The sequence below is a fragment of the Platalea leucorodia genome (genome assembly GCF_965183815.1).
Source record: "Platalea leucorodia genome assembly, chromosome: W".
NCBI classification, from domain to species: domain Eukaryota; kingdom Metazoa; phylum Chordata; class Aves; order Pelecaniformes; family Threskiornithidae; genus Platalea; species Platalea leucorodia.
Genome location: NC_138859.1, coordinates 37,200,065 through 37,213,716, shown reverse-complemented (window position 1 = coordinate 37,213,716; position 13,652 = coordinate 37,200,065). Strand labels below are relative to the sequence as shown.

At 43.5% G+C, this 13,652-nt stretch overlaps 1 pseudogene across 1 annotated transcript; it reads right to left on the bottom strand.

The window, feature by feature from the left end:
• LOC309601836 (transmembrane protein 171-like) lies at window positions 1-8,518 on the bottom strand (annotated as a pseudogene). The gene is made up of 3 exons: window positions 7,886-8,518; window positions 5,475-5,609; window positions 1-242 (listed from the first exon to the last, which is right to left on the bottom strand). The product of its transcript is annotated as a transmembrane protein 171-like (transcript).
• Between the last annotated feature and the right edge of the window lie 5,134 nt (window positions 8,519-13,652).

Below are 13,652 nucleotides of genomic sequence, written 5' to 3'. Positions count from 1 at the left end.
CTATGAGCTGGTGTCAGATGTGGCTAAGGAAATGGATGAAGAAGATGAAGAAGATGATGCAGAATATTCATTATTTGTTATTGATGCTTTTCCTTCATATTTTGGAGGTGATTCAGAGGAGAGATATAACATCAGTAAAATATCTGAAGGTGAGCTGCTTCCAGAGATTGTATATATGGTTTCATAATCTCTAACAGCAACTGTTCTTTCATCAACTGCAAGCTGTGCTCTGTAAAACAAACCTACATATTAGAATAATTCATTTATCTATAGTGAGTGAAATTCCAGTTGACTTACACAAACATACATGTATGCACACACTCCCTGAAAATCCCTGAAGCAAAGAACTTGCATAAGCATTAGGATTTCATACCATGGGCTACATTATGACTCATATGAAAATTCTATTACTTCAGAGGGGAAGGGTAAACAAGTTCCCTTCTAACCTTTCACATCACCAGTCACAGCCTGGCTTATGGGTATTAGCTGCTTCTGGCAGGGCTATCTCACAGTCTTATTAAATCTTCTTCCGATCCTTTGCTCCTAATGTATCTTCCTTTTTGTAGTCTATCACATCCATATTCTCCCTTTCTCTTATGAAAGACAGTTACTAGACTTAGAATTGCATTGCTAAAATCACAGTCCTTAGCTGCTTGAGATCTTACATGAAAGGTGACTTGAAATTTTTATTAAGCTTTCCAGCAACCCATAACAGACATAAGGAGTAGCATTCCTGCTCAGAGCCAGAGAAACAGAAGCAACTGGACATGAACAGACCACTAAGTTCACAGTGACAGTCAAGGAGAGCAGCCAAGTATTCACTGCCTTCCTCTGACCATCACAATTGGATCCCAATCAGTTGCATGCACACAATTCTGGCACCCTGCTCATCTCACCCTGGAGCTGGCCCTCAGCATATTGCTTCAGCTGCTTCCCAAGGAAAGGGAAGAACCCCTCATTCCTCATTACTTGCTCCCAGAGGTGACTTGTGCCTTTGTGTGTACATCTGTACCCCCACCAATACTGCATGAGGAGCAGGAATACAGAGCATAGTCACCTCACCTTCAGCGTTGTTACTGGGGGTGGGGGTGTGTGTGCGGGGGTGTGTGTGTGTGTTTAAAGGAGAGAGAAAAGACCATACTACAAGACAAATGCTGAAGCACTATGTAAGAGACTGCAGGAAAAAAGGAATCACTTCTGGGATCAGACCATGACTCACTTCCTACAAGCTCTCTCCTCCACCACAGCCTCCACCACAGCACTTGAAGCAATGGACTGAAGAGGCAAGTCACATTTGCCTAGTAACCACCCACATATGAAATGGGTATTCCCTTCCAGCTTTGGGATCTTCAACCATGGCACGATGTTAGGAGGAACGAGGCCACTGCTTCTCCTCCAAGAAAGGGCTAGGGAACCAATTTGCAGCAGTCAAGATGCCATGGCTGCTACCAAGTGCTGAGCCATGGGAGAGTATGATCGAGTGAGACACCCAGAGGTGGTATCAGCTCACAGGGTCTGTGAGGACCCTGGGGAGCAGGAAAGGGTGATAGCTGGAGCACCCCCAGCCACAGAACACCAAAGCAGGAGGTCCAGGGTTTCTGCATCCAAGATCAATGATGTGTTTTGTCCACTCCACTTCTAACCCACTAGAAATTATCCCCAAAAGCTGGGCTTCAAACTGCCTCTTTGGGTACATATGCTCATAGGACAGAGAAGTCCAGACAGGCAATCAACAATGATTGAGTTAATGGGGTCACACACAAAGTTCTGAGCATCAGAACTGGATGTTCATGGGTTGAGGTAGTTGATCCAGCTGCAGGGAATTTTGCAGAACAGGTGAAAGAAGGAGGGACCACCTGGTATGGGCACCAGCAGGGAGAGCCCACAGGAAGTCTGAGGAACTAGCTTTTTTGTCACCCACCCACCCCCTTTGCTTTTCCTTTTTCAGTGCAGGATGTGCTGCTTGCATTCTTTCACAGCCTTCGATAATGGACACATTTTACCAAGCACATGGGCAGGCAGCCCACATCTGAACTCAGGGCCTGAAATTATAGGGTAGAGAAAACTTGTGGATTTCAGTTTTGTGTATTGTACTTCTGCACACAGGTGGTACAAGAGGCACTCCATCTCTCAGCTGTAAGGCTACAGCAGAATACAGCTTTCATGTATGATCCCCTATTTCTCCCAGTGATCCACTCCAGCCTTGTCTACTAAGTGTATTATTTAATCCGTTTTTTGAGGGTTCCCTTGGACCATACTTGAATTGGCTATCTATCTCAGGGATACCAGAGATCCAGGTTCACGCCCAGGGCAAGTCATTCCTCCACACACATCATCCATTTGCTTTACACATACATCTGGAACATACATGCCAGAAGGGAGCACAGTGCACACTGGAGCTGCAGCACAGACAGACTCACTGTGATGCCTAACTCCAGGACCAGCAGCAGCTGGTAAGAAACACCTTCCAGATGTGGACTCCTTGACCCAGCCCAATAGGAAGACAGAGACTTTATGTAAATTCCTTCTTTCAGCAGCAGTTTATTTTCTCTCCTGCTTGCTCTGAGTGTCCTTCGATTGCAGTAGTATAACTCTGAGAGCTGATATATTTCACTTGCAATCTGAGAACAGGCAAAGACTTTTATACTTAACAAAATAAAACGTTTCTTCACATAGCAATTTGTGCCTGGTCATGAGAGCCACTGCCCTCTGGAAAGCACTTTTGCTTGATCAACCCCAACATCATCTCATCCCCACATCTACCCTTATCACCCTGAAACCAGTGTATAGCGGAAGTATAGTGGAAGGCTATTATAGCAATGGCCCAACAACGACGATTTGGAAACAGCCAGGCAGACTGGGGCTCTTGCTGCAGTGATGGTGCTTAGAATGCTGCAGGTATAGTCTTGTAGACTAAAGTCATCCTAATGAAGAAGTCCCACACAACCTACTGACCCACAGATCAAAAACAAGCTTACATGGAACCTTCCAAAAGGTAAAGCCTACTCAGTTATGGATCATTAAGGGCCTGAAAATAAGTTGGGAGCTCTAGGCATGTGGCATCTAGCTCCTGGCCAGATCTAGTTCTGGCTCCTGGTACGTAGCCCTTGCAGTAACCTCTTTTACCCTCAATTTAGCAGCCTGCTGCTGGTATCCCACAGGGGGAAGATAACCCTGCAAGTTCTTGTGATGCAGACAACTCTTCAGTCAGTCAGCAGCTCTTGCCCCAAGCTTGGTGGTAGCAGCATATGGCAAGTCAACTGTACTCATTGTATGGAAGAGTGGCTGCATGGGTAAGGTAAAACATCTTGAGATAAAGTTAGCATTGCAACCTCCCCTTTAAGCTCTCTGGAGCCTCCTGCTCTTCTTCCACAGTATTAAGATATCCTTTTATCTTGACACACTGCCACAGCAGGAACAGGGTAACCAGCAAGGCAGGTCTCACTTCCTCAAGGCAGTGAGATAAGGGTCACAGGGAGAACAGGACACACTCTAAAGTAGCGCTCCCAGTGTCACAGGGCCTGTGGATAGGTGTCACAAAGAGCTCACTACATCATTGGTTCTACGGAGGCTTCCTAAAATCGGGCAGCATGGATATCATGCCACTGGGGCACTGCTGTCAGGGGTACCTTCTCTTGGACAGTCTGTGGAAGAAATCTAATCTAAGAATATTTAAATAAGGCCACTGATTTAAGGCTTTCTTTTCACTTCAGAAGTTCTTTTTAGTCATAATAAACTGGTAAGAATTTAACTCTCATGGAGGACACTGTGGTTTGTGATTTCCCTTTTATACAAGGATATTTTAAGGCCAGTTAAAGATATCTGAAGTAAACCGAGTGATGCACTAGAAAACTTTGTAGTGCCTAGTACAGAGAGAGAAAGTTAATTCACAGTGATTATTTAAGAATATGGTTTTGGATACCTTGAGAAACATCTCAGATTTCTAAAGACAGACAAGAAAAGTCTTACCCATTGCTGAAGATAGAGCGGTATGGTGGAAGGTGTATTGGGTTTGCGTGGCAAAGTTTTGGTAGCAGGGGGGGCTACAGGGGTGGCTTCTGTGAGAAACTACTAGAAGCTTCCCCTCTGTCCGATAGAGCCAATGCCAGATGGCTTCAAGATGGACCCACTGCTGGCCAAGGCCGAGCCAAACCAGCAATGGTGGTAGCGCCTCTGCGATAACATATTTAAGAAGGGGGGGGTGGGGAGGGGGGGGAAACCTGCACACAATTGCAGCTGGAGAGAGGAGTGAGAATATGTGAGAGGAACAACTCTGCAGACATCAAGGTCAGCAAAGAAGGAAGGGGAGGAGGTGATCCAGGCATCAGAGCAGAGATTCCCCTGCAGCCTGTGGTGAAGATCATGGTGAGGCAGGCTGTCCCCCTGCAGCCCATGAAGGTTAATGGTGGAACAGATATCCACCCTGCAGCCCATGGAGGACCCCACGCCAGAGCAGGTGGATGCCCAAAGGAGGCTGTGACCCCGTGGGAAGACTGCGCTAGAGCAGACTCCTGGCAGGACCTGTGGACCCGTGGAGAGAAAGGAGCCCAGGCTGGAGCAGGTTTGCTGGCAGAACTTTTGACCCCACAGGGGACCCACACTGGAGCAGTCCGTTCCTGAAGGACTGCACCCCATGGAAGGGACCCACACTGGAGCAGTTTGTGAAGAACTGCAGCCTGTGGGAAGGACTCACATTGGAGAAGTTCATGGAGGACTGTCGCCTGTGGGAGGGACCCCATGCTGGAGCAGGGGAAGAGTGTGAGGAGTCCTGCCCCTGAGGAGGAAGGAGCGGCAGAGACAACGTATGATGAACTGACTGCAATCCCCATTCCCCGTACCCCTGCACCGCTCGGGGGGAGGAGGTAGAGGAGTCGGGAGCGAAGTTGAGCCCGGGAAGAAGGGAGGGGTAGGGGAAGGTGTTTTAAGATTTAGTTTTTATTTTCTCATTACCTTACTCTGATTTGATTGCTAATAAACTAATTTCCCCAAGTTGAGTCTGTTTTGCCTTTGACAGTAATTGGTGAGTGATCTCTCCTTGCCCTTATCTCAACCCATGAGCCTTTCGTTATATTTTCTCTCCCCCTGTCCAGCTGAGGAGGGGGAGTGATCATTGCAGTCTACAGCTTCCTCACAAGGGGAAGAGGAGGGGCAGGTACTGATCTGTTCTCCCTGATGACCAATGATAGAACCCAAGGGAATGGCAGGAAGATATGCCAGGGGAGGTTTAGGTTGGACATTAGGAAAAGGTTCTTCACCGAGAGGGTGGTGGAGCACTGGAACAGGCTCCCCTGGGAGGTAGTCACGGCGCCAAGCCTGACAACATTCAAGAAGCAATTGGACAACGCCCTCAGACATATGGTGTGAATTTTGGGGTTGTCCTATGTAGGGACAGGAGTTGGAATTGATGATCCTTGCGGGTCCCTTCCAACTCAGGACATTCTATGATTCTATGATAGAGCGGCTTTGGTAGGCACCTGGCGTCCAGCCAGGGTCAAACCACCACAACGGGTTTTCACTTGTAGGCAAACCACTTGACATAAGACAACACGTCACAGTTGGTGACAAAGGGTCAGCAAAATAAAGAGGTGGGAATACCATTACAGCATCACCTAGGAAAAAACCCCCACCAATTACTACCTCTGAAGAATTGAGTACCGCTTTTTATTCTACCTGTATCCTAAAATATTTCCTGTCTTTGGAATTAGAGTATTTGTACTTGTCTACCTTTTAAGATAAAGTGCAATGATCCCACACACAGAACTGCTATATTCTGCGCTGCAAATGTACATTGGACATTCAAAACCAAAATTACCCCAAAATAAAGATGCAGCATATTCATAAATGGAAGATTTCATTTAGAAAATACAATGGGGGGGGGAACATTCCATCTAGCTAAGAGGCACAAACCTCTTCACTTGGCTGCCTTCAGAAAGTACAAAGCACACAGTTACTGTTGGCTCACTTTAAGGGTAGGCAAGTATTTACTTTTCCTCACATATCTAAAATATGCATTTTTTAAAGTTTGTCCACATCTATTTCAGTGCTATAACAAAAGTATTTAAGTCATTAATGGTTCTGATTACTGATTCATGTTGATTTTGAGTACCTTGACAGTTTCCCTACCAAATTACTCACAGCTGAAGGCACACCACTAACATTAGTACCACAAAGCTATTGATACATAATTCACTATTAAGTGTACTATGTAGCATATCTGCCAATTTCAAATTTGTACTTGAGGAGGTTGGGGTTTGTTTTCGTTTTTTTTGGGGTTTTTTTTTTTGTTTTTTTTAAATGAAAGTTCTTATCAGTCACTGAGCTTGTTATCAGGGGCCTCAGACAAGAATGCACCCAAGGACATGACTTTCCAACTGTGACTGGCATATCCTGGGGGAGTGCAGATAAACCCATTGAAACCAAGACAAGGAACCTGAGAAGACAAGACCACATCTGGAAGAAAGACTCGGAGTTCATGAAAAGAACACTAAGAGACACCTCTTTAATAACCACAAGGAACCACCAGGGACCACTGAAGACCCCCCATGGAAGCCCTCGGAGACTCAGGCCACATGTGTAAAGACTATGCAAATATGATAATTAGTTCCAGGAAACAGAATGAATATGTATAGTAATTCCGGGAAATCCAATGCATATGTATGTAACGGGGATATAAGCTTTGACTGATGCAACATATGGCATGCACATTAGGTGGAACTATCCCCCGTGCATCCAGCACTGCAATAAAGAGAATGCCTGCTTCTTAATGCTACGTTGGTGTTAAGAGGTTTATTCCCAATTTTGGTGACAAGCTTGCATAATTTATATAAACATTCACTGCTGCCTGGCACTTTTTCCTTTGTAACTTGTGTGCAGGGACAGGTCAGGGAGCATCGGAGATATTGAGTGAGGCGGGGGTGTTATCTGCTGAGTCACCACTGCACCAGAACATTATTATGCCAACCAGGCCTCCTCCTTCAGCCTTTCAGTTTTATTCTTCCTGACAGAAGTATAAAAGGAATCCACTAATTTTGTTTTCTTGCCTTTAAAGACAATCTAAATTCCTTTCTGTGCCCCTTTGATTTATCCTGGTTGCTGGAAAACTGACATTAAACCCTCACCTTTTCTGAGGATCACCAGGTTACAGGTCTGTACATTGGTTTGACAGGCAGAAGGGTGAGAGTTGTGCATAATGAACTACTTGACTGTCATCTGACTGACTGGTCTTGCAATATTATGTTTGACTCATTAATCCTTTCTGAAAGCTAGAAAGTTATCAGAATAGTCTATACATAGAATGTATTCACAGGATATTAAGAGCAGTGCTATATGCAGGGGAGCATTCCCTGCTAATATCCCACATTTACTCAAATATTATGCAATTAACAGAAGCATCTTGCAATTACATCTCTGACTAATGGAAGATGTGGCCATTATTCAAGGAAATACAATACACTGCTTATGAATCAGATTCTCAGGGGTCAGAGCTGAAGGCTAAAGTAAATCTTAAAGGTAGTCGTAGAAGTCATTAGACCTGTGATTTGCAGCGTTAGCTACAACCTCTGGGGAAAAAAAGTGGGATTAGACTAATTTCTGCCAGATTATGTGGCTTTTTTGCCCAGACAATCAGATTTTTTTTTTTAATGCCAAAGGAGAGGTTTTCTCCTTGAGAGAAAGGTAACTGAACTGACAATACAGAAAACATACAAGACAAAGCAACTTTTTTCTGTTTTGGCTGGTTTGACATACCAGAAATGACACATTTAGAGCCCAAATGAGTAATACTCAGAGCTAAATCATTAGTGGGGAAAAAACCCACAACAAACCAACCAACAAAAAACCCAAACAACTAACTCTCAAATTTAAAGTTCACACATTATTTACTCACTTACTGTAACTTGAAAAAGACTCAGGGCTCTGAGGATGTTCTTCATTTTCACAAGATTCTTGGTTGAGATTTAAGCTTTGTTTCTTTTTAACATGAGATATCACGAAGAAACACGACCCAGTGAGCATAATCAAAGGCCCCATGCTTTGAAGCGACAGGAATCCACAGCTCTGGAAGGCCACATAAGAACTGCCAGCGTGGTTGAGCTGTACACTGCACCAGCTGGGGCTGCAGCCAGGAACCCAAATGCCCAGGATGATAATTAGCATTCCACTAGTTAAGAATAAGAATCCAAAGATGAGAAACTGGGCAAACTGACAGCTCCCTCAACAAAAAACAAGGCTGTACACCTACTCATTTTGCAATTGTATTTGGCTTATATAGAACCTAGCCCTTGATCGTGCCAATAAAACATAAACCAGTCCAGTTAGAGCCAGCACAGGCCCAGCAGCCTTAAGGACCCTGTTACAGTCACTGAAGGGTCCAGATGGGCACCACTGGGGAATAAAGACTTAAAGCAGGAATTCAGTGCAGAGCAATACAGCTCCAAAAACAAAAATTAAAAAAAAAAAGTTTTCCATGCTGTCCATTATTTCCTTCACCTCTTGGTGCAGGAACAGCCACTAGATACATTACAATAGAATCTCCTCAAGCAGATGAAGTTTGCTCTTCCCCTCCCTCCCCTCCCATTAGCATTCAGTGGCAGAAAGCTACAGTAGATCTGTGAACATGAAAATACACAAATCAAAAGAAGAAAAAAAACAAACAGTGGGACTAGCTAAATTAGAATATTTACTCCTGCATTTGCTACTCAGCCTATTAGAATTGTATACTCTTGGTGTATTTTCTGTTTTGCAGTATCTCCATTATGGAATAAAGGGCCTAATCAAGTTTGCTGACATTGAATACAGACAAAAGGACAGAACTTGCTTTATAGTTAGACTGAAAACAAGTGTAATTGCTGTTGCACAGCTAAATGAATCGTTTCTTTAGATATACAGTCTTATGATTAAGGGGCCATTATTTTCAAAGACTGAATCTTGGGAACAAGGACAGGCTAGCTTTCCCCTTAAAAACAGAAAGCTAGGGGAAATTTCTGTAGTGAATGGCAGGAAGTGACAGCTCTTGAGAGACAAGAGCAAATGAATATTGATGACTACTGGACTTTTAACCAACTAAATCTTCTAATACATACCTTTCAAATCATATAAATCTTGCTTCTCCTTCCCAAGGCAACAGAGACTTTTCAGTTTCTCTCCCTAAATCAGTTTCCCATCCTATATAGCCACAAGAGCAAGTATACAGAAGATTTTTGGTTCTGTTCTGAAAAGACAAAAAGAAAAAAGCCATACTAAAGACTGTGTACTTCAAGTCTCACTGATTCCATACTCAGCATTGGTAAGCATATTGCTCCCACACTTACTTTCAACTTCCCCTTCTCCAGAATCCTTTGCCTGTGCTCCAAGAAAGCTTTAAAAGGAAATATAACAAAGGTGGCTCCCAGAAGGCTTCTGAGGCTATCACAGCCCACGGGAGCCTAGATTCAGAAGTAAAATAGAAGAAAACAGAAACTAGTGCTGAAGCCAGTAACTGCATATGTGTCCTGGTTTCAGCTGGGATAGAGTTAATTTTCTTCTTAGTAGGTGGTATAGTGCTGCGTTTTGGGTTTAGGATGAGAATAATGTTGATACACTGATGTTTTGGTTCTTGCTAAGTAGTGCTAAGCTGTTGCTAAATACTTGCTAAGTAGTGCTTACACTGGTCAAGGACTTTTCAGCTTCCCATGCTCTGCCAGGTGCACGGGGGGGGGGGGAGGGGGGGAGGAGCTGGGAGGGGGCACAGCCAGGACAGCTGACCCAGACTGGCCAAAGGGCTATTCCATACCATATGACATCATGCTCAGTATATAAGCTGGGGGAAGAAGAAGGAAGGGGGAGACGTTCGGTGTGATGGTGTTTGTCTTCCCAAGTAACCGTTATGCGTGATGGAGCCCTGCTTTCCTGAGGATGGCTGAACACCTGCCTGCCAATGGGAAGTAGTGAATTAATTCCTTGCTTTGCTTTGCTTGCGTGCGCGGCTTTTGCTTTACTTATTTAACTGTTCTATTTTATTTTACTTCTTCAATTATTAAACTGTTCTTATCTCAACCCACGAGTTTTCTCCCTTTTACCCTTCCGATTCTCTCCCCCATCCCACTGGTGGGGAGTGAGCGAGCGGCTGTGTGGTGCTTAGTTGCTGGCTGGGGTTAAACCACGACAATATGGCAGTATGGATGACAAGTCTGCTGGATGTGGACAGACTGGGGCAGGGAAAAAGTCTGACTGAAAGTTAGGATAGAGTGCCATTCAGTGAGCTCTAGAAAAATGTTTATTTCTACCATTACCCACAAGGAAGTCTGTACTGCTCTGATACTCCGGCCTACAGGGATCAGATGGATACCATGGTGACTAGCAACCACAAAGATCTCTGTCCAAGTGGCTACCATCCATCAAAAGCTAACCTGAAACCCAGGGGAATTTCAGACTACGGAAAATAACAAGCCTGGATGGACCATGAGAGAGCTGTCCCCTACCAAGAGTAGGAGGTACTTAAACGTGCCCATATTGCAGTGTTTTAACACTGCCCTCTTCCCCTCACCAGCAGTCTCCCAGGACAGACTTCTTTGTCTACAACTTGGATATATCAGTTAGGATATATAGGGACTGGAGGAGTTTGTCACAGATGGAAGCAGGGAATCAGCTTAGTTACTGCTGTTTGTTAGTTAACCTTCAGCCTCTATTGCCCTGCTACTAATTCAGATGACTAGAAGCTAAAATTCAAGTTAAATTGATGACTCCTTACATATGTCTCAACAGTTATTCCACAAGAAAACCAAAGTATTCTGTGATTTCTGGAAGCAAACTGTTGAACATGTGTCAGCTACAACAAGCTCCATGTCATTCCCCAGTAACTGCAGCGCCCCACTGGGATGAAAACAAAACACAACCATAAAAACCACTAGTCACTCAAATATATAATTATCTGTCTGCAATATAAGGCAATCTGTTGAGTCACTTAGCCACTTGTAAGAGTAGGACCCCATTTAAAGAAACAGCTGAGCAGATACACAAACGATGAAGTTATTAGATGTTTTACTGCTGAACATCAGACTAGACCCCCAGCAGCATGCAGGTAAAAGGCACAGTAAGCACGAGACTTGACAGGCAAGAAAATGGGCTGCACCACACAGCAAGGCAGCCACTGCAGGAAGCAACAAAGTCTCCCAGCTGGCTATCTCGAATAGCAAAAGTAAGGGACCTGCCTTAATGCAGCCCATTACTCCAGTCAGTTAATTTGTAAACTATGTCTGTTAAGTATTTCTTCACTATTCTGAGTGCAATCTATACCTTTACTAAGATTGGTTTTGTCGTGGTTTAACCCCAGCCAGCAACTAAGCACCACGCAGCCGCTCACTCACTCCCCACCAGTGGGATGGGGGAGAGAATCAGAAGGGTAAAAGGGAGAAAACTCGTGGGTTGAGATAAGAACAGTTTAATAACTAAAGTAAAATAAAAATAGAACAGTAGTAATAATAATAATAACAATAATAATAATAACAACAAGTAATAATAGTACAATAGTAATACAAAGCAAACGATACACTCTACAATTGCTCACCACCCTCCGACCGATGGCCAGCCCGTCTCCCAAGCAGCGATCGTTGCCCCCCCCTCCCCCGGCTAGCTCCCCCAGTTTATATATACTGAGCATGACGTCACATGGTATGGAATAGCCCCTTGGCCAGTCTGGGTCAGCTGCCCTGGCTGTGCCCCCTCCCAGCTTCTTGTGCACCCGGCAGAGCATGGGAAGCTGAAAAGTCCTTGACCACTGTGAGCGCCACTTAGCAACTACTTAGCAAGAACAAAACGTCAGTGTATCCTCGACATTGTTCTCATCCTAAACCCAAAACACAGCCCCATACCAGCTACCAAGAAGAAAATTAACTCTATCCCAGCTGAAACCAGGACAGTATCCACCCCTTATTCCATAACATTTACGTCATGCCCAGGTCCCACATTATCCAACACATCCTCATTAACGACCACCCCCTTCCTTTCCTTTGATACAATACACGAGTATCATTCCCTCTAGAACATTTGTTGAGTTCATTTAGTTTATGACTTTGGGATTCATCTGTCATAACAGTCTTTCTGGGCAGGAGAGGTAGCGCGTGGTGTTGGATTGTAGCATGCTGAAGCCAGGTCTAGTTCTACCATCTCTGCGCTTTGCTTGGTTTCCTCAGAGCTCATTCTTCATTAGTTTGGGCGATTCTTGCTATATACTGTTGATATGTCATATAGTAAGGTTTAAAGTAAAGGACAGGTTTGAAAAAAACTGCTAGCTGAGGCACCCTTGGTAGAATAGTCACGGATTCATTTTGGAAAAAACAAACAAACAAACAAACAAACAGCTATACAGAGTACTAAAGATAGGACAGTATCTCAAGAAAAAGCAATTAAAGAAATTCTGATAGATTTCAAACTGAAGACCTTTAGCCAAGCACATTTTCAATACCACATGACTTTGAGTCAGTCTGAAGGCTCTCTTTCTGAGCAGAGAAAATGGATTAGGTTGGTCACTCCTCTTTCCTCAATTTCACTGGCCTTTCCTAAGTTAATAAACTTCTTTCTGATAACTGCATATGCTCCCTGATGTCTAGAAATTTTCCCCATTTTCATAATTGATCTGATGTGGCTCAGAGTTACTGACAAATGCACAAAACAGAGTAAAGGGCCTCTGAAATACAAAAAAACCCAGCAAAGCACAGTTTCAGACACAACTGTCTTGAGATATTTTTCTGTTGAGGCACATTAACCATTATAACAGCAATACACTATAATTAGAGAGAAGTCCGGATCCTTTCTTCACAGTTCCCTCTAGGGAAGAAAACATGGAAATAAGTAAATTAGGACAAAAAGAAACAATGTGAAGGGAAAAAAAAAAATACAAATGTTTAGCCCTTAAAAAGAAAAATCTATAGAGGTTTGTTCTCATTGCTCCAACACAGTGCCTACTTCTCTTCCACTAATCTTGTTTCTATGAGATTAAGTTAAAACACACATTAGAAATTAAGCATGAACTTACTTTCTTAATTTGTTCAGGCCACAAAAGATGGAACATTCAGAACACTCTGTTGTGGCTTTGAAGATTAAAGCCACAGATTTTATGCTGCAAAATCCAAGGGAGGACTAATTTTCATTTACACTACCACCAAATTTTAATAGTAAACCCAATGCAAGACTAAGCTTTATTTCTTGTGTTTCAAGAAAAAGTATTTTAAGAAAGAAGCCAGCCTCATATTGACTATGTGCTTGAAATACTTCCATTAGACCTAATATCTCCACATGCACATTGACATAAGGGAATTTTCCCTTCATATTCACCCCAAGTTTGAGAGCAGACATGGAAATAGCAGGTCAGAAACTGCTAGAACAAAATCCAGTAGTGTGGAGGCAGTTAAGTATGAGGGAAAAAGGAATTGGAAACATGGCTTGTAAAGGAAGTCTAGTTATGAGCTTAACTTAAATGATATAGTGCTTTATCCTTTTGTAACTCTGGCCCATGCCAGGTATATAGAACAGGAAATAACATCACAATTTCTTGTCATTTTTGTGTAAGACTTGTAATAGAACTTTCACATTATGGACAACTGCAAGAATTTAAAAAATATACAAATTTTAATGATGAAACTGGAACTTTCTGCTTTCTATTTGAATCTTCAGGGCTA